The sequence below is a fragment of the Phalacrocorax aristotelis genome, chromosome 2 (genome assembly GCF_949628215.1).
Source record: "Phalacrocorax aristotelis chromosome 2, bGulAri2.1, whole genome shotgun sequence".
Classification (NCBI taxonomy): domain Eukaryota; kingdom Metazoa; phylum Chordata; class Aves; order Suliformes; family Phalacrocoracidae; genus Phalacrocorax; species Phalacrocorax aristotelis.
Window position 1 is genome coordinate 74868054 of NC_134277.1, and position 21244 is coordinate 74889297.

At 40.9% G+C, this 21244-nt stretch overlaps 1 long non-coding RNA gene across 5 annotated transcripts in view; it reads left to right on the forward strand.

The window, feature by feature from the left end:
• Window positions 1-877: 877 nt before the first annotated feature.
• Window positions 878-21244, forward strand: part of LOC142053051 (uncharacterized) — a 57215-nt gene continuing 36848 nt past the window's right edge. The window contains exons 1-4 of one of the 5 annotated variants that reach the window (XR_012659072.1): window positions 878-4318; window positions 10403-10481; window positions 13414-13516; window positions 13686-15126. This is a non-coding gene — a long non-coding RNA (uncharacterized LOC142053051). Of the gene's footprint in view, window positions 4319-10402; window positions 10482-13410; window positions 13517-13685; window positions 15127-21244 lie in introns of those variants that run through there. The other 4 variants (XR_012659070.1, XR_012659071.1, XR_012659073.1 and 1 more) reach the window with 4 other exon arrangements.

Consider the following 21244-nt stretch of genomic DNA (forward strand, 5'->3'; position numbering starts at 1 on the left):
GGCATTTGCAACTGAGCACATACATAATTACTAATGGGAAATATTTTCTTTCCTTAAAATGCTGCAGTGTAAATCGTATTAACTTGTTTATACAACAGTCTGATGGTTCTTTAACTTGAAATGGCTAGAACAGTAAGTACTCATTTACGACAACAGTGCTACTTTACTCTGAAGGATTCCAGCAGCTTTTCACTAACTTTGCCGTGGGGAAATATTTTGATCCTTGCCGGTGCTAGGTCCAGAGGACGTTGACTTAATATGTTGGTTGTTTAATAGCATTTAGCGGTAGCAAAAGATGTGAACTGCGGAGGGGATGTAGATACGTGGAATTTAATTAGCCGAACTGGAATTCAGCCAGAACTCAGATCAACAGTTCCAATCTTGCAAAAAGCACAAGGGGACTTCTAGTAGTTGGTAAGTGAACTGAGCTTTCATGTTGATGTCACCTTGACAATTGTGGTGTAAGCAATCTAGTACCTACTATTTTAGGGAATTTATTCACTAATGTTGTGAAAGATCGTCCATATTGCTTACTAAATTACTAGTAATTACTAGAGATTACTTCTGGCAGCATTCTATCCTGTTTTCACGTCTTTCATATAAGCACCAAGCTCAACCTGAGCATCTGAGCAGAGGCAAGAGTACAGCTTGGCGTAGCAGAGCTGCAGGCATGGCATGGTGCAGTTGCATGCCCACTAGAATTTTTAATGTGCTGTGGGGTTTTTTCCCTTCCCCCCCCCCCCCCCCCCCCCCCCCCCGCTGTTAGTGCAGGCTGTATAATAGGCTTGATAAGTTAATTAGGAATGGGATCTTGAATATAAAGTGCTTTATTTCTTTTTTATATGTTTATTAGCCTATTGTAAGTGGGCAGAAATTTTCAGCATTAGCTACTTTAATGAAAAGACTGACTATTGATAGTGGGTTTTGTGCGTATAAGGTATGATTTATAGAGCCAAATTATCTGTTCTTTATACTAGCCTCAGGCAGTAGTTACTCTGCAGTAAAGTGAAGGGGTTTGGTATGTCCTTGTAAGTGATCTTGCAGGACAAATATGACACGGTCTATCAGAAATACTTCCTTGCTCCCTAGAAAAAGATCAAAATTTAGATACAGAAAGTAATCATCTTGACCTGTTTCTTGTTTGCTGAGTAAGACATCTTGTAATGCTAGTCCTTTACCAAAAGTCCACACACCCTGGTCGTTCAGGAGTAGCTACTAATGGAAGACTAAAGTGGCTGTCACTTAAAACTATCATTTATTAATATAAAATATTTTAAATACAGTTAGATCAGTAAAGATTAGTTTCTAGTTCAACTGTCATTTTTGTTACAAGTCTTCAGAGTCTGCTTCTGGCTCCAAGCACAATTTTTCCAGGAGTATCTGTGTTAGTATGCTTCGTTTTCTTTCTGTGTAAACCAGTCAACATAAGTGATGTGCGTGTGGTTTTTTGCGTGTCAACTTAGGTGAGTCTGAGGGGAAATCGAGGTAAGTTTTCTGTGTGACTGTTATAAAGCCATTAAATGAACTGTGGTTTCTCTTGAACAGACTATCCCTTGCATTCCCTTTCCTTCTTTCTTCCATTTGCTGTCAGGAAAGATGTTTCATAGAGCGGTAGTTTCACAAAGTGCAGCCTCAGCATGGGTTAGGGGCTGTAACAGAGTTGACAAAGGACTCTGTTGTATTCTATTCAGGCAAAGGTTCTACTGCGGTAAATAATGCATGTTTTAATTGGAAGCTGCAAATGGAAATATCAGTCCCTACAGGCTTGTTGATTTCAGTGTAATCTGTTAGGGGCAGGTTCTGTTAACATGCTGAACGCACAAAGCATTCGCCAAATTTGTGGTTGGTTGTTTTTATTAGTGCTACTTGTGTTACCGAGTGCCATCCTATAAATTAAGACAAATGTCACATCTAGTCAATCTTCTGGGAATTTCCATCACCATATATTATGAAAGTTGTCTAAAACACTATTAGGAGACTGGGTTCCCACTGATGTCAAGAGTTTCCGATTCCATTTCCCTTGATTAGAATTAATAGGATTGTGCACTGTAGCTACTGAAAGTAAACTTAACTGTTAGTAGGAGATGAGTTTAAAAGCAGATAATAAGCATACTCATTTCTTGCCAGATTTCCCTGGGATTAATCATGCTGTGCCTGTTGTTGGCCACAGGTTTAGGCTTGCAGGCACAATTACTATGGCTAAGCTGATACCTGGCTAATTCATGAAGCTGGTACACTAATTGAATCTAAGAGGATGAGCACAACTTTTTGTACAGCTTTAATTAAATTGGTTTAAAACCACATCTTAATGCCTACCAACTTCAGTAAAGGTGTCCAACAGTTACCTAAGTGGTGCATAAGTGTGTGAATACAAATCTGTGTGAAGGCTATTAGTTTGCTTTGGGCTAGATTGATTCTTGCTTTAATTTGGATCATTTCTATTTGCTTGCATTCACCAATCTTGTTTTAAACTCTTAACAGCGTAAAGATTAATTTTACACATTATTTTAATGGTTTATAGATATTAACACACACACACCCCCAGCTTGAACAACTGTAGAAAAAAAGGGAAAGAGATTAGGGTGGCCCGATGTAATTTTATTATTGTCTGCTTTGGGCACCCTAATCTGCTGTTTGTGGGCAAGCCTGAGCAACATATACCTAGAATGCTTCTAAGAAGTGGAGTTTAGGATTAAAATAGGTTTTAAATGTGTAGAACTCCTAAGCGATGTGGAATCCTGCCAAAAGTGACTGAAGGCTGATTTTGGAAAATGCTGTAGGAACACCAGACCCCAAGCTTTGAGAGCCTAGAGCAACCCAGAGTCCCAGCTTATGGGTGTGTATTGAGCTACAGGGTGAGCTGGGTGCCTCAGAGTCCAGTCGTGAAGATGCTGACATTGAGCAGGGTGTCTTCAAGTTAAGAGGCAAGCCTGAATGTAGGATTGAGTTTTACTCCTAATCTTCAGACTTGGGTATGTCCGGCTAGTCACGCTACATTTTTGAACTCTTACCTCCTTGTTTGATGGCTGGAGTTTGCTTTGACAAAACACAACCAGGGTAAGTCCTGGGGCCCCTACTTTAACTTATTTGCCTCTATGTAGGTATCACATGGCAGTTCAGATAACTCCTTTGCACCGGAGGACAGAGTTTCATATTCTGTGTTTCCCAAGAGAGTACAGAAGGGTAAATCACTTTGGAAATGGGGCTTATAAAGTACTCCTATGAAAGTGTTGTTTATGCATGAGGAGACCAGGCTTCTAATCTCTATTCCAGAGAATATTTAAATCTTTTGTATTAAATGGAACAGGGATTAGGTCTCATAATTCCATGTAGCACATCTTAAATGCTAGGTTGTACAGACATGCTCGTCTCTTGGCTAATAATTGCTGAATTAGTCTATGGTGTTGTAATAGTTTCAGATGTTCTTCTAGCTTTACAGTCAGGGCCCTTTCTTTTGGGGTGGTGGAGATATTAGGCAGAAGAGGATTATTGAATTTTTCCTTCACTGAGGTCAAAGGCAAGTCAGGGGCAGAAGTTAGGCAGGGAAAAATCAGTTTTTTCAAATATACCTGTCCTTTTTAGGACAGTAGTAAAAATAGAGAAGAAAGGTTACTTCCTTCCCTTCTTCCCCTGGAAGATTCTTCTTGAAAACAAACTCAGGGTAGCTAATAAAACAAAAAAGTAGGAAGGAGAAGTCTGACTCAGATGGAATTGTTCAAACCTGATTTTTGTTGGAGGACCAATAGTTTAAAGCACTAACTCTACGTTCTGCAAGGTAGTGCATTGTATTGGTACATTATTTGGGATCATAACTAAACAGGACTTAGTGATATACATGATGTACATTCTTGGATTGCACTGCTTGAAAGCATCTTAAATAATTTTTCAAGTTTATTGAAAACCAAAATCAATGTTTTTAACCTGACATGCCTCTTTTCAAAGGTCATTCTGCATATGACAGGAAATGTAAAAGGCCAACAGAGATAAATTGACTACAAACACAGGAGCAGTGTCAGCAGAAAATATCTCAAAACCATTTATGGATTATGTTTCCTCATTTACAGTGTATTATACTCACAGTGAGCAGCTGCCTGTGGACTCTTAGATCCAGAAAACATGTGCCAAGAGATGGCATGTGAAGACGAACCAACAGACGTGGGTGAAAGTCCCACGCTGTGCACTGATAGCAGCATTCTTTTGGGTCAATGCCTTGATAACTCCACACCCAGTGAGTAATACGGTCATACGGCAGTGACAAGCCACTGTTGCCCAGGGAGAAGGAAGCTCTTTCTGTGTTCCTAACCAGACATATTCAAAGGTATGCCTATAAGCTGTTGCTGAAAGTGCTGACTGCATCTAATTGGTGTTAATTTATTCTGGTCTAAATTGTACTGATTACTAGCTGTTAGCAGGAGCAGAGGAATTTTCCTCTTCATAGGTGGGGCTCAGAGCCTTGTCAATTCATGACTTGCCAGAGTGTGGAGTGCGCTGCTATAATTATTAGTAATTCTTATCCCTGGGGAAAGGAATGTGTAGCACTCCTCTTTTGTGTCATGAGGAATACTTTGGCCAGGATTTTATTCCTCTGGCCAGTATGGGTTGGCAAGGAACCGTGGCTCTTTGTCATGTCTGTCTCCCCACTGGCCCTGCGGCTGGGTTTTGTGCACTAGCAGCTCTTGTCCAGGATGAGATTGCTCAGGGCATTGGTCCCAGATTTGTGCTAGTTACACACTTGCTGTGAGACAGCATCTTTCTTTGGCTCCTAATTTTTAGGGGTGGGCGTGTCCACTGTTAGTGTTACAGGGTTAGAAAATGCAGTGCAATGGTAAATAGCTGCATTATGTTTATTGTTGTTATGCTTTGTTCATACGCAAATACAAGGAAACAACAACGTAATATAATCTTTTTACATATTAAGAAAGCATCGCTTCCTCAGTGTTAGTTGGTGCGACTGGCTCAAGGCATTTGACTGTTGTCTGAATTTCGGAAATGATGTCTTGGTGATTGGAATGCTTTTTTTTCACTTGCCAGCTCCTGCATGGAGTTGCAGCAGCTCCGTTTTTTCAAGTGGCAGCTTTAATTTCTGTTTCTTTAACAGAAAGTGAGCAATGCAGCACACCTTTCACAGGATTAAACCTGCTTTAGTCACTGCTGGAGGAACAGGCAGAAACAGGTCATTTAATAGGGACTGTCTCTAATAAAACTGAGACAGACATGTCCTGTTAAAGATTTGGGGAAATCTCTTCAGGCAAAAAACCTGCTTCCTAAGGATGGCCTTTGCATGGCCTTCCTTGTATTGTACTTTCCTTCCTGTAGATGACAGATGCGGTTAAATGCTGGTGCCAGTCATGTTATTGAGAGGGAAGCCAGGATTTCACATGCCATGTCTGCAGGCAATGGCTTTACTCCCTACCCTGCTAAAAGGGGTCACACTGGCTGTTACTGAATCTTCCCAACCTGATCGTTTATTAATTTCGAACTTTCCTGGAGCCAGGTGTGTGATTCATCTTTCCAAACTTTAGTAGCCTAAGTAGTCATGCATTCTGTCTAAAATTAGGCACTTTGATTCCTTCTAGAGCCAGTGGAGGGAGTATTTACTTCCTGTGAGTAATTAATCCCACCCCGATTGGGGGTGGTAGGGTAGCAAGGTGGTTGCTGCTTAGATGTAGCCACAGCAGGAAACGTTCTAACAGCCGGCGCCTCTGCTCTCTGCAAGCCTGACGTTGTGACAGGATCTGCTGAGGGATCTCGTTCTGGGTTAGATTTTCAGCAAATGCTGTCAATACTAAAACTGGTTATTAAAACTCCTTTTTGGGATCTGTCTAAAAATTGCAATGGCATTTAAAAAAAGAACAGTCCCTGCAGTCTAGTGCTGAATGTGGAATTCGGATGAGTAAGAAAAGCATTATTGTCCATGATGTTTTTCTCTACTATGTTTTAGGGAGCTCCTCAGACCACAATTGGTGAAAGACTCCTACTATATGACAGATTTGACGAAAAAGTAACACAGTAGTATAAATTTTAAGGCCAAAGGAGATAATCAGAGCAACGTTTCCCAGATAACATACAGGGCATGTTTAGCTCAGAAGGTAAACTATCAGACGCTATAGCACAAAATTGCTGTTGTAATATTCTCACTTAAGCAATTCCATGAACAGCAAAACTAACAAAGCCTTGTTTGTAAAGTGTGTATATGCATGTCTCACGTCCTCCCATGTGGATTCTCTAGTGTCTAATACTGCGGCCACTTCCTCTGTGGGGAATATGAGATCCTCTCTCTTTTGTCTATTTTCACAAATTATTTAAGGGTGTAGTGTTTTAGAAACACCCTGCCTTTCTGTTAAAGTTGGTTAAAATTTGCCACTGGGTTCCAGAGTTACTGTGAGGCAGTGGACAGACCCATGTCGATGTGGTGCGCAAAGACACATGTTTTATTTTCATAGGAAACTTGGCAACAAATTTAGAGTGAGGGGTGTGGTGATGTGTTAGAGTCCTGAGAAATGACTGATTTCAAAGTGTGATTGGCCCCAAAAAGCACAGAAAGGCGCCTGTGTCAGATCTCCTGCCTTGCCTGTTCTCTCTAGTCCATTCCACAGAACTTCTGTGTGCCAGCTCCTGCTACACAAGAGGTGGTTTGTGTTTTATGAAAATACTATATCATTTCAAACCAAAAAAGATACATACAGCTTCTGTTCATAATCTGTCTTAGCAATGTGTCACAGTTAAAATGTTGCTTATTTTATTTCTAAATTTGTTGTGTTATTTTTAGCTTTAATTTTTTACTATTGATTCTTGCAGTGCATTTCTCTGCTAGGTAAGAAAACCCTCTGAGACCAGCTATTTTTCACCACGAAGGTGTGCGTGTACCATAATTGGATCATTCTTTATTTAGTTTTTGATAAATGAAGCACATTGAACTCTTTAGGCCCCTATGGTAGGGCATTTTCTCTAGCCTTCATGTTACTCTGGCTCTTCTCTTCCTTGGTGTAGTTGCAGTTAGTGTGGTCAAAAGATTACTTGTCAGATTCTGTCTGTAGCATGCTTTCTGGCTGGTGCAGAACCTGCAGAAAGAGAGCAATATCCTATTTTGTATCTGCTTTGCACAATAAAAACATATGATAATGTAAGGATGGCAACAGCAACTGTGGGGTTTTTTTTCCCCAATGTGGCTGTGAAGATGCTAGTACAGTACAAGCTGTAAAACCATCTAATTTACAAAGTTGCATTTTTATAATATTTATCTTTAGTTTTCCTTTTACAACTCTTGCATTCATTAGCAAGCATTTGTCAAACCATGCTGTTCCTTTGAGATCCTCAAATGCCCTGCTCAAAGCCAGGCAGTGTGTGCATTCATGAAGATGTTGTCCTATCACAACATGTTTCCATATTTCTCTCTATGAAGATCAATTTAAATTTATTATTGCCAGCTGTTTCTTTCTATGGTGTATTTTTTTTCATGTGATTAGTGATCCTGATTGATTCAACTCCTTGCCCTGCACAGGGAAAGCGTCAGGGCTGTTCTGTTACATTAACTCATCTGGCAAACTAGCACCACGAAAGATTTAAAACCGTAAACAGAAAGAGCATGTGTTTGACCAGATTTTGCTCTTTTAAAAATGACCTCTGAAGTAGTAATTCATTTACTTTTTGACTACGATAATAAACAAATGTGGTTAAGTTTACAGTTTGTCTCAGTTTTATCCAGAGTGATCATCCTATTGTGTTTTTCTTGGGTAAATACTTGCACCGGTGTTGTCTGCTTGCTTCTATCTGACAACGAGAGCCTCATCTCAATGACTGCTGAACCCTCTAGCTTATGGAACAGTGACTGTTCCATGCAGACGTAGTAATATGCGTAATCCTTAGTCTCTGAACATGATCAATAGATTCAAGTTAACCATTTCACCTCATGGCTAAACATTAATTATGCAGAATGTACTAGTGTCCTTTTTTTAGAAACTTTTTAACCTTATGCATTTAGTGAGTAAGTGCTGGCAGGTCATTTTTTTGTGTGTGTTGCTGCGGAGCAAAGTTAAACTTAGCTGGCTGCAACCGTGCCCCTAGCTGGGTGACGAGTTGTATGGGTTTAGGAAGGCGCTACTGACAAAATGGATGGGTTGAAAATCAGATTCTTTTGTTGTTACGAAACAGCCAGGCTAGAATGAAATGGCAGTGGTTCAGGCGCATGCTAGACGGACCATATGTTCCTTACAGTGAAATGAAGTGGTGTTGTGTATCTGTATTGCTAAGCATAAGGACAACAGCTCCAGCTTCCAGAAATCTGGCAGGAGTCCTACATAGCAGAAATGTGCTCTTCCTCTGTCCTTTAAAAGTCATTTAGGAGTGAAGCCAATGTCTGTTCTTGCCCATCTCATTCTAGAGCACGATGTACTAGGAAAACATGCCTGATGTAAAGTAGTGGACATCATTAATATATTTCAACTATGTATGCAACTATGGTCTAAAATGGTAAGCTAAAATCATCACAGAACTATCACTTCTGAAATACAGTACTACAAAGGATATTTTGGGACATTGAGTCTCATCCCTGCTCTCCCAATAATTAAATGAATTCTGGTTAATTTATCAAATTCCATTTTGAGAGTTGTTTTCCCACCTTATTTGAAAACTGCTCCAGAGCTCTGGTCCTCTCCTACCTTAAAGTAGTCTTCTAATTCTCACCACAAATTCTAGACTTATTTTCTATATTTTGATGTCTGCATTTGCTCTTAGAGCTCTTCTTTACGTGGTGCTTCTTTAGAGAATGCTTTTCTAGAGAGCATGCTCTCTTCTGAAGAGCTTGTAAGCAAGTGGAAGCAACAGGAACGCTTCTCTGTGATGTCTGGTAAATGAGCGTTTTGAGCAAGACTTCCTTTATGAGCTGTGCTTGACACCTTAAAAATGATAAGTTCAAGAAAAGTGCGGTTTTAAGAATTTGTTTACATTAACGTTAAACACATTACTCTGGATTGGAACCATGTGGTTTCACTCTAGGGTTCTCAAATTATTTTTTAGATTGTTGCAATTACTATTTTCCCTCACCGTTATAGCGATAGTCAAATCAGAAGTTGTGGATCTGCAAGAGATCTTCAGTGAAGAAGAAATGAGAGACTCATCACTGAGGATGTATTGTGTCAGCCTGCGGGTTTTTGTGGGGTGCTTGGCTAAGTAAAAACACAGGGACCAGGTCTAAGACAGCTACTTGTAACCCTATAGAAGTTTAGATGCCAGCAAGTGGCAGCTGATTTGCCACCTTTCTACAACTATAAAGTCTGTGCGAGAACGTTGCTGGTAGTGGAGGGATAGGGGTGCAGTGTCAGAAATACGAATATAACAGTTAAATCAGCTGCTTGAGTGCAGTATAGTTTCTTGAGGAAATTCTGGCTGTAAGATGCATCATCTGTCCCCAGGTTAAACGCTGTGTGCCTGTGTTGCTGGGCATTGAAAACTTGCTCTCGAAGGTAGAAAATGGCCCCTGTTTTACTTGAACATTAATATTGAAACTAATGGGAGCTTAATTTTAGTCTATCCTTAAAACTGCATTTTACTTTTTTCCAATTCAAGTCACTTAAAATCTAATGCCATGTTTGTGTGTTCAACCGGGGATAAGAGTATTTCAGGTCTCATCCAGATTGTGAAAGGTGGGTGAGGTGAGGTAATGTGCCCTGGCAGAAATCGAGGTGAAAAACTCATTCCCTGTATCTTCTCTAGGCAAGGGATTCTTCAGCATGTTAACTAAGGGTGATGCTTCTTCAACATTTATTCTTACTGTAGAGAAATCCTCAGTGAATAGCAAACATCTTGCTCTCATCTGAGAGTTCCATTACTGTACTTCGCTGCTGACTGCTTGGGGATGCATTTGAGATTTTTGAGGGAAATACCCAATTGCTTCGTGGCTGGGAGTGGAGTTTGAGTAATAGTGCTGGCTGAAGACCTAGCTGTTGATGCTTTAGAGGTGTGTAGTAGAAACGGCAGTTATTCCAGTGTGCGGGTGGTGAGTGAGCCAAATCATACTCAGGTAGATTTGCTGGAAGGCTGTGGTTTTTCTCCTCATCAGGAAAAAATACCCAAACCCTTTAAAGGCATATAATTCCAGCTTTACAGTTTGGATGAGCTTAACAAGTGACTGTACACACATGCATTGGTAAATTGCCATAGGAGGACAGTTGTATAATCTCACCCTTTTCACAAATCCCACTGTCTTTTATGTAGTGCTCTAACTAAATCAGAACAGAGATAAAAACAAATAAGCCCTGCTGTGACTCAGGCACAGGTAAGACAATGACAACACAGTCAAATGCTGAAGCAAATTGCTCAGACTATGAGAAATGTAGCTCTACACCCTACATCACCCACCCACACCCCGTCTTTCACCCATGGGATCTTTCTGTGCTCATTTCAGGTCACGATATTATTCGATCTGGTGCTGCGCTCTGCATACTGGATAGCGGAATGAAATGCATGTGCATGTCAGATAGAAGGTAAGTCTCAGGTTCGCTTTGGCTTTGCCTTCTGACTTAGGCGCTCCTGAGCTTGGTTATGACGTCATTTGCTAAAAAGCAGAAGCGAGTAAGCCATTAGCAATAAGTAATTTCCTTTGGGTTTTTTTTTAATTTTCTTTTCATGAACTGCTTTCACACTGTTAGGCAGAATATCGGCTCTGCATTGACCCTGCCTGAAATTGTGTGTTGAGCTGGCTGCTGTCCAGGAAAGGGGAGAACAATTTAAACACCTCTCCATGCAGTGACAACTGCAAAAAAACTGGGAGCAAGTCTGGGAAGTGTAGTTTCCTCCGTGTTGACAACAAATGTAAGGGACCAGTTTCATCCTAGCACTGTGTGTATGTGGCACAAGTAGTCAGGAGCCCACAGAATCAGAAGAATCTGGGAAACATGTATGAGAAATGTAGTGCTGCTAGAAGGAGGCTTGGGACTGTGAGAAATGACATTGTGTTGCGCAGTTTGACTTGCACTGCACATCAGTATAGGTTTTTGAGGTCAGGTCTGCAGCTGGTATAAATCATTACAGTGAAACTAAATGTTGATGCAAATTTCCCTCATAATCTTTAATTCATTTTTCTAAATCATATGGCAACTGCAAAGCAATTTGTCTTCATTAGCATGAAGCAAAAATCCTAAACACTTGCATAATTTAAGCAAAAAAGCCCAACATGTCTTAGATGAAGATGTAACTTAGGTCCAGCTGCAAACCACCCAACTCAATCACTGTAATAGAAAGTAGTTCAGAATTCGACGTCACTAGCACCAAACACTGCAGCAGCATTGGATTTAAAGGCAAGTGGTCTTCTGCTCTTGCACTGGTGTAAATTTGGGTCATATCCAAAGAAACTAGTGGGCTTGCACTATTTCTCCACTGGTGTAAGCGAAGAGACTGATGGTCTCCACTGGAGTGTCTGAACCTCTTCGACAGGATCACAGTTCCCTCTCTAATAAGGGATGGTGTCGGGTTGGGATGGCTATTTATAAATCCCTTTATATGCTGAAAATATAGGTGTGCTGTTTGACATGAACAAAATCCCTTTGGAGAGCCACACAGTAGGGGGATGTGTAGGCAGGTCTATGTTGCAGACTTCTGTTGGCACAGCAACATCAGCCGGGGTTATAAGGTGTGATCTCTGGCAGTGGAGCCAGACTAGGAAAATCTCCTAATACAAATGCAGTTGCACCAATGTAACTATTACATAGTTATAGGGTGACTTTCAGAAGGGTTGCCAAATACGGTGGCTCTCCTCCTGTTTAGTTACATCCACACTAGGGATGCTCTGCTGGCTGCATAGGCTGAAATAATTACTCCAACAAAAGGTCCTATTAGTATAGGTCAGATACCTATCTTTTAAGACCTGCCTTCTTTAGCACAGCAGTTAAACAATTAGCAGGCTTTAGGCAAATGGAGGATCTGAGTTTTTCAGCCAACCATGGAAGACAGGTTAAAGCTGCTGAAACCAGCCTGTGTGTCATGGCACTTGTGAAGCAGTAGTTACAGTCCTCCCTTGCAAGCATAGCATGAAAAAAAACACCTGTGTTTTACTCATAATCCAGTAGGTTTCTTTTTTTTTTTTTTTGTGGTGGTGGTTGTCAAGAATTACCGAAATATGTGATGTATAATACCAAGGGAAGTAGAAATGTTTTGCAGGGATTTAAAAGCATAACACAATGTTTGGTTTTGAGTGATGAAGGAGAAAGCACTACTGCATCTCATCTGGATATAGATGCTTACCCTGCAGCCTAACTCTCAGTGTTTTTTGAGCCCATCCGTGAACCCAATCCCAAAACCACATACCTCCCTGGGAACAGCAGATGCTTCACATTGAACAGAGCTCGTTTCTCCCTCCCCTTCCTTATTTATGGAGCCTTTCTCCTGGTCTGGCAAAAGCACTGGCTATCTTTTACCTAGTTAAAAACAAATAGGGTTCCAGAAATCAATAATAAACAGGGCTAGTAATAATATTAAATAAACAAGCTGCGCTCTTAGAGGAAAAAAAAAAAAGAAAGAAAATCTAACTTTGTTTTAACTATTTGCTTTATTTTAGCAACATGATTTGCTTCCAGCACAGAGGTTCTTAGAGAGTTAAATTTTAGCTCTTCTGCTCTATAATTTGTTGTGGTTTTGGACAGTCTAGGCACTGATACCTATGGCAGAATGGGGAAAGTGGGACAAATTTGTTCTTATGTGTACGTTAGCACTTGCATTAATCTCTGGTTTATATGCACCTGGGAGGATTCACATCCCTCCCCTCCAGGTATGGCCTCCATGTGTCTGGGATTTGTTACATTCCAGTCAATGCAGCATAAATCCTTATTAGATAGGTCGTAATGATTCTTACTATTCAGCTAGGTCAGGTACCTGATGGCTGTAGCCATTTACTAGTAGAATTTGAAACAGGCTTCTACTAAAACATGTAATAAAATTTAAAAAAAACCTTTGAATTTTTAGTATCTCTTATTGCATAAGCTATTTTTATTAATTCTGCCCTTTCACACTGGCTTCTTAAGGCATCTCCATGAATATGTTGTGAAATTAAGATATTGCAGAGAAAAATATCAGAAGAGAAGGAAAAAACCTATAGAGCCAAAGGGCAAGAGAAAGAAGTTGCTGTTTGTGTGATCTGAAATGGGGCTGAGAACTGGTGAAGCAAAATGCCACCAGGAAAACTGCTGCAGTCAACACTGCTGTGAAGAGCCGTGGTGGAACAGCTGGTTCTGGTAGGCAGATGCAGAAACCTTGACAGTCTGTTGCTCTGCAACACATCTGGGACACTTAAACCCATTTCTAATGACATGAATGCAAAAGGATAGAAAATGAGGCTCAGCAGTTAGTTTTAGCATAATGCAGTAAATGATCCCAGGGCCTGATCAAGCGATGTGGTGAGCATTCTCCAATATCATCCAGTAGAAGCAGACAAGAAAAGTGAACTACTTCTGGATGGACTCCGACAGATCATCCACTGCATGTCCAAATACGTCACAGGAAAGCACACCAGCTAATAACATTTAGGGTAAGCAGTAGCAAGATTATGAGCTCCTCTCACTGATCCAGAACTGTCATCTCTGCTATGTTTTAAAAGGAATCTTCTCCAGAATTTCTACAGTGCATCTCTTAAGGATGTAACCTTTGGGGGGATGAATTCTGGTTTTACCCATCAAATTTTTTATTTCCTGTTACAGAGTCTCTTGTGAGAGCAATGGAAGGTGGTTTTGAACCCATTTGGTATGGAGCATCCACTGTGGTTTGGCCTCTGTTGTGTTGCCGATCAGATTAGCACCACTGAACTGTTTTGCACACTTATCACAGGTGACAAACAAGCAAAATTCCAGAGTGTGAGATCTTTACACTTTAAAAAACCAAATTTGGGTTATCTCAGATGGGCTTTGTAGAAAATGTTACAACTCCACACACTTCTTGTGGAAAGGACTTGAGTATTTGAAAACTCCAGACTTTCACCTGAATCTTACCAGTGGGTCAATGTGGTTGTCATGCTACATTTCGTAAGCCCTGGAGAAAAGTAGTTTTGATGGCTATTATGTGATTTGACCTGCATCACAGATATGGCTTTAATTCACAGTTTACACATGAACAACTGAAAATGTCTAAATGTGCGTGGTTGAATTTGCTTCCTTCACGTCATGAAAAACCAACCAAACAGCCCCTTGCCCCAAGATGTCACTGATGTGTGGGGGAATGAGCTTGGGAACTTAACCCTCCAAAGGAGAGGGGGCATTTTTATATCCAAGTGAGTTTTATTACTTCAAATAACTGTAAAAGATGCAGATCTCTCTATTTATTGTTGAAGTCTCTAAAATCTGATTTCCAGATGGCAGCCTAGTAAGTCCTCTTATCACCAAACTTACTCCCTCCCTTCTTATTGATGGGGGGACTTAAAAATGGGTTCACTCTGAAAAAGTAAGTACAGAGCAGGAATAACTGACTGTCTGGAACAGAAATGGGAATTTTAATGTGAGGCTGAGAAGGTGAGAAATTATCTAACAGAAGATGATGCAGGATTTAAAACTAGCAGCAGGAAAAGCTTTTTAGAAAGGGCTGCCAAAGCTTTTGCTGATCTGACATGACGAACAAACCTGGCTGGCTCACCTGGAAATGGAAAGCACTTCTGAAGAAGGTTGAGGATAACACTCCACTTTACTGACTTTCAAGGTACACAATCTGTCCGGATGTTTGGGCTATTCTTGCAGCGTTTGGAAGTGCCTCTTCTTAAGAGGTGTAGTGTAGTCCTGAACTACTCTGGTTGGAGGAACTCTGTCATTCCCATTAGTCTGAGAAATGGATAGTGGAAGCCAGAGATAGACATGATACAGCCACCTCTCTGAAAAAGCCCCTGATGTTACGGAACATTAGGAACGAACCCTCTTTATAATTGCTCCTCTGGGTTTCTCCTTGGAGGGCTGTTCCTGGTGCATCATAACTCACCTAACCAGCTGCAATAGTTTGAGAGTATCCGCTGTGGCTGTGCAGGCGAAATGGAAGATGTATCTTGGAGTTTTTTTAGCTTTTGTGAGTTCGCATTAGCAAAACTATATTCCTACATGTTCACGGTCACTTAGGCAGCCCTGCTTGCAGACTGCCCTCAATGTCAGTGAAGGATGCCAGGCTTTGACCCCATCAGGTCATGGCAGCAGGACAGGCTGCGTCAGAATAGACCAATTTTCACACCACATATATGTGAGGTATTTGCTCTTGTGCTGATGCACTGAGGGATGAGTATGGTGATGGACAGAAAGCTGGGGTAGATGCAACTCTGAGACCTTGATGACCTGCATCTGTTGCCATGTAAGCAGGGTAATGTTCTACCAAGGCAAAACAGTGGAGGAGAAGACTCCACAGCAGAGGCCAACAGCAAGCTGGTCTTAACTGTAGTTAGTTTTCCCAACATTCACTTTTGCTTAACTAGAATAGAAGGTTGTATGAATAGCAGCTCACTTCTCCTGATCTTAAAAGGAAATTTTAAGTAGCATGCAGCAACCAATTTACTTCCTGACCTGAAATGCAGTATGAATTATTACCGTTGAACAGTGGGATTTAAAGTAGTTCAGTTTCAAGCTCAGCCTTTTTGATCCAAAGCTTTGGGGAGCGAGAGATGCTTGCCTCTACAGACAGCAAAGCCTGGAGGGACCCAAGGAGATTAGGAGCTCCTGCAGCTTTGCTCCTCTTCTCTCTCAGCTTAGTTTCCCTAACCATGTTGATGTCATAAGTACAGTTGCATGGAGGTGCAACATAAGGGTAGTGGTGAGTATATTGGGCTTCCTTTCCGTTTAATCTCTTTTTGTTTATTTGTATTGAACCTGTAGCAACCTGTCTGGATAAGGAACAATTTCAAAGTAAACAGTGCACAGCTGCCAAGTGAAGTACATGTATAAATACACCATCAGTGGTAGCAGCATGGCAACGATGTCTCTACTGTCAGACCATTTGCCACTTTGAAGGGGCCTGCGTCTCTTCAGTGCTACACAGAGCACAGTTCAGGGACCCAACTGCAGGTAATACGTTTTCTAAAAAGAAGGTTGGTTTACAACTTAGAGTGGTATAAACAGAGGCACACAGTACTAAATCCCAACCCCTGAAGTGACAAGCACGTCCTCAAAACATGTGAGCCCTCTGCATCTCTACAGAGCTCTTTCTGCCTTGTAGACATGCCCAGTACTTAGTTGCTGCAGAGTGCTAGGACTATGCTAAAAGATCAAATTCCTCAAGGTCTTTAGTGCTCTGCAGTGTATATTAAATTACATTCATGCAGTTGGACTAGATGATCCTTGCAGGTCCCTTCCAACTGAAATATTCTATTTTCTCTGGGTTTATTGCAGATTTTTTTGCAATGTTTTTGCTCTTTGCTGTTACTTATTTGTTTAAAAATATGCAGTGGGGAGGGAATGTAGAGTTTTCATTTGAAAACTAGGAATGGTAAAAGTGCTATTTGCTGAAAAGTGGGAAATGAGTATTCTGTTCTGGGCCAGTTTGTTTTGGTATCTGGGAGGATGCAAGTCCTCAGCTGGTTGCTAAGCATCATTTCACGCTCTTCAGATAGTCTAATCCAGCATTTCCTTCTTTGGCTCATACTTGTCTCATTTGTTCTTGATACATCAACAGGTTTGGTGTTTGGTCTTTTTTTTCTTTCTCTCTGGAATTTTATCAGTTTTTCAAGAAGAAAGAAAAAATGTTTTCTTTTTCTTCTCCAGGAAAAAAAATAAAAAACAAATAAACCACCATTGTAGCATATTTATTACTGGCATTTGACCTCCGCAAGAGAAGTAGAAACATGTTTGACAGAAACCAAGGCCGTGGTTAAGGAAAACATTCTTAAGTACCCCCTGAATTTTTCATTTCTGATTGTAACTGGACTTGCAGCACATTGGCATAAACCTGAAATTAAGCATAGGCTTGAATTTTTTACTGGACTGCTATCACTAGGTATCCGGTATGTCTTTTGGTGCCAGGAAGAAACAAGTTCTCAGAGAACTGAATTAACAGTCTCTGAAAAATCTGTTTCTTTTGCTGATACTGTTATTGGTCATACTATAAACCAGGTTGTCTCTGCATTTCATTAGCTTTGCCCATGCACGCGTATATAAATAGTATGGCAATGTCCATTGAATAGACAATCTCTCAGTACTCCATTGTGTTTGCACATGCATGCATAAGAATGTTGCATTTTAATATATAAAGGCTCTTTTTAGTGGTCTGATGAAGTTTGTGGGAGTAAGCAAGCTTCCTGGAGCGTCCTGTCTCATGCTCTCCGTGCCCCTGGCTCACTGTTTATCTGCATTGGTCAAAGCGGTTCAGCTTTCCAGACCCAATGCTCTTGTTTCACATGATGGGATTTCTGTATTAAAAACAGTCTGCCCTCTTTCCTTATTTAAAACAAAATAAATTTTGCTCCCATTGTGATATGTGTTATAGTACAGTCTGTTTCACTTAAACCCATCATTTTAATCTATAGAAAGAGTTGTTTAGGTGAGACAAAATGACACAGATCTGTGCAGCAAACGGTGTTTGCAAGACAGGTATCAATATGACACCCAGAGCCACAGAGAAATCAAATTTTTTTAAAATGTTACTGCATTTCCAGACAACATTTTTCTGTGGAGGGAACAAGACCAAGTTCTTACAGATTAAACAGCACGTGATCAAATGATTAAGAAGTCTATCATGTTTAGTGCAGTGGAAACATAACTAAAAATCCCATTGGGACTCAATGTGGATTTCTGTGCAGGAAAAGAGACAGGTGCTACTGTACACTGGTGAGAAGCAGTAATTAAAAGCTACATAATATATACATGCATGCACATATATTAAAAAACTGTAGCAGAGAACATAGGTGATGGAGATAACCAGCAGTGTAAGGTGACGCTGAATAAAAGTTTTACAGCTTCCCATGAAGTGGATGTGCTTTGGCTGTGAACTGAGTGATATCTCCCTCCTATTCTAGTCTAGAGGTGGCTGTGGAGCGGTGGTGACCTTCCTTGTTTGTGTGGTTGTGTGAGGCGTTATCAGTGGAGAATTAGATCGGTGCTGCCTCATTCAGGTCAGATTTTATTCAAATTCCAGTTTAAATACTAGTCACGACAGAGGAGTTTTACTGAACTGCTCCACCTGAAGTCTCTTCCTAGACATCCTTGTAGACTGGCAATGCCCCTCTCCCCTGGCTTTCCTCAGTGTTCCCCTTCCCCATGGGGTGCTTCTCTTTCTCCCTGGCGGGGCTCGTTGTGCTAACTCCTCTGTAGGACCATGCGCTGACGCTTTCTGAAGTCAGCGGGCATCTGCTTATTTAATCAAATGATTATCGAAGCAAACCCTCAGCTCGGGCAATTGCGCTGCTTCCTGTAGCCAGCGGGGAAACATTAACTTCTGATCTGGCAGTTTTTGGGGTACCATCTGCCCAGCCAGGCTGTCAGAAAGCACAGCTCAGTAACCCAGCCGGTATTGTTTGAGGATATAGCATGGCTGAATATGAGCAGAACATGGGGGTTGCTATTCCATCCAGCCTTTCAGGAGGCTTCCAGCTGACATGAAAAAAAGTCTTAGAAACCGAAGTAAATACAGCAGGGAGTGGTAACTCTCCACATTTCCTCTCATCAGCCCTACCATTTTTATGAAGGCACTGCTCCTGGAGGGAAACAACCAGGTAAATCCTGGTCTTTGCTGGGAATGGCCAAACAGGGTCCCAGGCCATGGGCAGCAGATATGTAAGCCAACAGATAATGCTTGACTGACCGGACCTGAACTGATGCTCTAAGAGTGAAAGCCGCCATGACTGTTCATCAGTTTCCTCTGTCTGCAGCAGAATCCTTGAAACTATTTGGGTTTCAAGTGCTCAGAAAATTAGACTTTATCTGCTTGGGGGGGTGGGGAGATCAACGGTTTTGATTATTTCTCTGCTTTTAGCTCCGCAATTCTGTGTTATGCATTATTCATGGCGTCAGTGTACGGTACTGCTGACATTTGTCATTGCTGGTTTCATTATATGCAAATGTGCAAGTCCCTTTTGTAGACACTACATGAGACTTTTTTTCATTATGTGAAAGAGTGAATGTGTAATTAACAGTGTACCAGTGAAACCAGCGCTTACTTGGCCTATCATAACAGGAATCTGTTCTTCTCTAATAGCATTTTCAGTTCATCACAGACACACTGTATCTCCTTGGGATACGAATAATAACCTTGCCTTTCTTGAGTCAGATTCCAATGGCTTTTTTTTTTTTCCCCTCATTGCTGTAAAAGGAGTCTGAACACTGCTGTACATGGTAATTTAAGCTACCCCTGTTCAGATACTGCTGGCCTCTGTTGGTACATAAACCTCTGCAACATCGTGCTTTCATTAGCCATAAGTATGAGAATTAAGCTCTGAATGTGGTTATCCTGATACATCTCTGGAATATGTCCACTGAGATCCACAGCCTGACTGCAGATGTTGGGTTGTACCTGGGGTGATGGAGAGAGCATGCCTTGTGAAATGAGTTAACGCAACTGGTACCCTGTGAATAAGGCCCCTAGATTTATGTGTAAATAAGAGAGGATTTTGGCTCCAGAGTACCAGATGATACTCAGGGGACAGTGCTTTCATTGCATTTATTTTAAGAAAAATCTACTCTTGGAGCAGGAGCAATTTAACTCTTATTATGCTCATTTCTATGTGGCTCACTGAAATATTCCCTGGTGGAATATTGTTCAAAGACTTATTATTCCTGTATAAAGCTCTTCATTTATTTAAAGTTTCTTAGGTTAAAACCTCACGTACTAAAGAAATCATTATAAGAAGTACTTTCTATATTTCAGAGTTCACCCAACCTTTCAAACAAACAAATATTGCTCTTTCCCCTGCCCCCTTTTCACCCTTCCAACACAGTGCTCAGATAAACAAGTTCTGTTTGCAGCTCCTGGCAAGAATAGAGAAAAAATGATTAATTCAAATTGTCGTTACTTTAGTGTGGAGGAAAAAACACCACAGTGCTGTGCCTGAGAATCTTTCTGGAGCCGCTGCAGTCTGGTTTGGGGACTGAGTGGGGAGATGTGGACTAAGCCAGCCTGCGAGAAGCACAGACATGCTTCACAGGAGTCTTTCCTCCCCTTGGCCTGTTGTTTCTGCAAGCTCAGCAGTAAGGGAAGTAAGAACAGGGAAATTTAAATGTATGCTTTTTAAAACATCCAGTGTATACTGTCTTCTAGCCTGCCATGGCTGTACCAAAAGGCAAAGCTTCCCCAGAATATTTGCAGAAGTTGTTCAAAACCCTTTTTCCCCTCCCTCTGCTGGAATTTTAATTTTGGACAAAAAGGGATTTTTCGCTAAAAACGAAAATGTTTCATTCAAAAGTCTTTACAGCAGAAAATCATTCTGTTTGTTAAATCAAAACGAAACCATTTTACTTCAGAAACCCCTTCCATGTCTTGTTTAAAGTCTCTATGGAAAATAATTTGGGTCCGTTTAGTTTTCTGGTATTTTTTTTTCCACCAGCTAAACTAATAAAAGGTACTAGACTCTTATAAATATTCTGTTTTTGTTAAAACACCTTAGCGAGCAGCACCTTCCCTAATCTGTGATTTCATCTCATTACCTCTGCACACACTGTAACTTCAGCGGTACTCAAAAGCTGTTCACCGTACTGAAACCAGGCTGAACCCTTCCATAACTCCTGCAACTTAGTGGGTGAATTTGCCCTCTCAAATCTCCAGGGCAGTTTAGCAAACCTCATGTGCAGGAGGGATCAGGTGAGAAATTGTTGCTGTTCTATGTAATCTCACCCAGTTTTCCAGATGAGAACGGACTGTGTCGATCCTCCTGTTCTGCAGCAGGATTTTCAGTGTATTGTGGAGATCAGGCGTGTGAAGGTCACACACACACCGCTTCAGCTGTGTGTTTTTTACCTCCGGAAACAAGAACTTCTCAAAAAAGGCACAATTGTTATTGCTACTTATACTTATGCCTGGAAAGAGCTGCCATTATGTAGTAAATTACAGTGTTTATATATGGGTTTGGGACCTTGAACAAAAAATAGAGAGTTCTCTTAATCCTGTTTGTCAGAGGCTAAGATTAAGTGTAGATGATCCACTAAAAGAAAAATTGAAAGAGTGTCTGGATTTGATCCTAGCCTGACAGAAGTGCTAAACTAAAGATGAAGCTATTCACTCTTAAAGCTGAGCCAGCGATTCTCCTGGAAACCATTACGGCTAATGATAAATTCTATAGAAATCCTTAATGTATGAAAATATAGTATGC